The 3,821-nt window shown below is 43.4% G+C and overlaps 1 long non-coding RNA gene across 1 annotated transcript; it reads left to right on the plus strand.

Annotated features, from left to right (window-relative positions):
- Nucleotides 1–1,478: 1,478 nt before the first annotated feature.
- Nucleotides 1,479–3,210, plus strand: LOC148926283 (uncharacterized). Its single transcript, XR_016130140.1, has 2 exons — nucleotides 1,479–2,932; nucleotides 2,993–3,210. It is a non-coding gene; the product is annotated as an uncharacterized LOC148926283 (long non-coding RNA).
- Nucleotides 3,211–3,821: the final 611 nt, after the last annotated feature.

Genomic DNA, 3,821 nt, shown 5'->3' on the forward strand with positions numbered 1-3,821 from the left:
ATGATTGATAAGTTGAATATAGGGCATTAGTCTCATAGGCGAATGTGATTCAAGGCCAAAATAAAATCAGAGTGCGGTCTAGGTTCATAAATTCCTAGTACAAGTCCTAATGCAGCGGAAAAGTCCAAGACAAAGTAGTATGTATGGAGACATACTACCTTGGGCTACCTATCTACTTATTTAAGGATCGTTCCCCAACACCTTCGCCTGCTCGTCCACGTTCAACCTGCACATTTGAAAATAACATGCAGGGCTGAGTATTTGATATACTCAGTGAGCACATTGCCAAAAACAGTTCTATTTTAAATTGTCAATGCCACAGTTGAGTGATCACGGGGTTTTACTTAAAAAGGCCCGAGTCACTAAATCCTTTTCTTTTCATTAAGATTTGATTGCGCAATCACGTAATATAGATATACCATATCTGAAACTGATGTGAACCGGGAATGTGGCCACATTCCACGACGGTCACTGCCAACTCCTTTGTTAGCTCACGGTCCCCTTATGTGTACACTAGTCCGAGTAGGGTTTGTGGCCCTACTGGGACCCGAATTCGATTTAACTTAAATTGGCATAGCCAAGCAGATAGGTAATCATAAAACAAAACATGGCATGACAACATACTTGAGCAAAGAATCACATTTTCATACTGAAATCACGTTTTAAAAGAATGCCCACCTCAAAGCAAAATCTCTATCCGTAAGTTCTTTAACTTGGCCTTAGACGACGCGTGAAGACGTCCCTTTAGGAAATAAAATGATACTTAATTAGATTTTGAGATATCCATTAAGCTTAAACATGAATGCATCCTAAGTGCGTGATCATTTTATTCCTTTTTCCTTAATTCATAAGAAGTCCTTGAGCACTAAATAAATCTTGCGATTTAGTTTGGTTTGGAGGTCTACCAATTATTCATTTGACGAAAGAGCGTTACCTCCTATATATTTTATTCAAGCACTAAAATAGACTCGAGGTCTATTCATCATTTCGTACCATAAATTATTCGAGCGCTAATACTAAAGTCCGGGAATTAAATTTATCATCGTAGAATTAATTGGCGGACCATTACTTAACCTCAATTATTTGATTGAGCAACATAGGTGGGCTCATGATTTAATTAGGCTAGAGCCAAACTCCTATTTTATTTTAATTATTAGCCCAACTTCTTAGATTATTAAAAGAATTAATCCATTCTCTATATAAAACCTTAGCCCATGTATTTAATTAATAGAGGCCCAAATGAAAGAAAAAGGGAGAGGCCCAATTTACTCCCTCCTCTCAAAAGCCATCGGCCTCTCTCCCTCAATTTCTCAATTCCCCCAAATCAAAAACCCTAACTTGGAAGAGAAATCGGCGGCTCCTCTTCCTCGCCATTCGCCGCGCTGGTCGTCGGGTCGCCGCTGTCTCGCCGTCAACGCCGCCAGCTATGGACCGACGACGAGCCCTTGCCGCTGTCGTCACGCAAAGATTTGGGAAAAACAGCGCCTCTGTCCGACGCTGCCATCCGCCATCCGCCGGGAGCCCGTTCTTCCTCCCCGGTTCGCTCTTGTATTTGTACCGTCGATTACACAGCAGCGGCTTCAGAGCCATCACTCCAGCTCCTCCGCGTTGCTGCGCAGTCAGACAAAGAGGGGAGGCATCGCCTCTATAATTCCCCCTATGTTCATTCTCGTTCGTTCACGGTGACTCAGCGCCGTCGCCGACATCTCCGGCTGAGGCAGACGCTGCTCGGTCCGCCTCGAAGACCAGCGCCGCCGCCGCCGCTTCGCGAGGCCTCGCCGTTTCTCCGCGGCGGCATCCGTCATCGCAGCTCGCCGCTGCTGCCTCCCGTCCTTTCACGGCGACTCAGCGCCGTCGCTGACATCTCCGGCGGAGGCAAGCGCTGCTCGGTCCGCCTCGCAGACCAGCGCCGCCGCCGCCGCTGTTCGCCGGCCTTAAAGCTAAGTTCTTTTACTCCCTTACATTACATAGTATATTTGTTTGAAACTTGGGCAGTAGCTATGTTGGAGACTTTTTGATTATTGTGATTTAAGGTTGATTTTGGAGGGAACATTAGCTCCCTGGAATGAGTCTCTACATAAATGTGCTACTGTAAATTTTGCATTTTGAACATGGAAAAACTGAAGTGCTGGTCTACTTTTCTGTGCTTCTATCGGCTGAAGTTTTGTTGTAAAACTTATAGTTACTGTGTTGTGGTTTAAAGTCTATCATGATGTGCCTAATATTTGATGTTCTAGAATGGATGTAATAAAATGGATGTGGTGGTTACCTCTTTGAGTGGCTGGCGGATTTTGGTTCAAGCTGGTGGTGCAAGGGAGCTTCGTCACTCCTTTCCTTACTATTACTCTCTGCTTACTCTAACTCTCCTTACTCACTCTCTAACTCTCCTTACTGCTGGAAATTTTGAAGTATGTGAAAGGGAGTTCATATGTGGTGTGGAGGGGTTTTTATAGGCTGATTTTGTGTACCTTAGGAGAAGTTAATGAGGCTGACCTCGTTTGGTTTCTTTCCCAGCATATCTCTTGTTTTTGATCCTCAATGCAGCCTTCTACTTGACACATTTTGGTGTTACTTGGAGTACTAGGTGTTTGACTAATTAATTTACTTGTTCTCACATGCTCTCTTAGTACTTTAGTTCATAATTCTATTTGTTTGCAAGCTGCTGGAAATCTCTTACTTCCTTGATCTCCACTACTTTTGATCAAAGAAATTTGGTGTTTTGCTTAGGACAAAGGACTTCTCATTTACTTATTTTGGTGGTTTGTGTGACTAGGAAAGGCTGGTGTGTACTTAGCTATTAACTTCCATTGTTTGCTTGTGGCTGGTGAGAAAACAGGTGTTGCATTAGTGTGGAGGATTTGCAGGATGGACTTGCCCCTTTTGGGTAAGTCTTTGGTCTTCCAACTAAAGAGAGGTTGTCTCCTTCCTCATGGTAAGAGTTCCTTTTAGTTTCTTTTGTTCTTTAGTAACTAAGCTGGTCTCTACTTTGCAGGTTGGGAAAGGGCTTGGGCTGCCAAGCTGCTGTCCGAGACGGGCTTGATGCCTCGGGCCCAACGGGCTGATCGGATACGGGCCGCGACTTTCAGCCCGGAGAAGAGGCCCGATGCCATTTGTTCCATGCACATTTTATCTTTTTAGTTGTTCATTTTATTGCCTATGTAACACTATTCGAAAATTCGTGATATTCTACAACGTATTTCCAATTGTTTAGTTCATTTGATTACTTTAGCTTTTACTTGCAACTAAAAAGAATTAAGTTTCACATCAAAGGCTCGAGTTCCATTAACTCTTCATGAAAAGAGAACTTTACATCTTCAGTTCGACATTAACAAGACGAAAGAACTGCAATAAGGGTGCGGGTATTACAGACTTCGTCATGATACTCCGAAAGGCTTGAGACTTAGTCGTTCGATTCTGAGTACAAAAAGATTTGCGAGATTCGTCATGATCTCGGCGGCAGTTTCCATGGCAGAATGCTGATGCTTGAGTACTGATGACATAGAAGCCAACATATAGCACTTAGCCATCTCATTCACCTTATGCCACCGTCTATGCGCATCTCGCAGTGCTTGCGCGGCATTAGCTGCCGGCACAGCTGGGCGTGGAGTTGTGAGCACAAACTTGTACTCTTCGGCTGTGAGAACGATATCCAAGTTTTGTTTCCATTCTATGTAATTTTGGCCCTCGAGTTTGTTTTCTTTGAGAATGGCAGAAAGAGGATTAGAAGACGTCTTGACGGATTTTATTGCACTGCAAACAGAAGATTTTACTATTTGTCATAAAATTATGTAAGGAAATTGAGTAGATTAACCATAAAACTT

This window comes from Salvia hispanica, chromosome 5, assembly GCF_029641045.1.
Source record: "Salvia hispanica isolate PSC_SH4W2 chromosome 5, Shi_PSC_v1, whole genome shotgun sequence".
NCBI lineage: Eukaryota > Viridiplantae > Streptophyta > Magnoliopsida > Lamiales > Lamiaceae > Salvia > Salvia hispanica.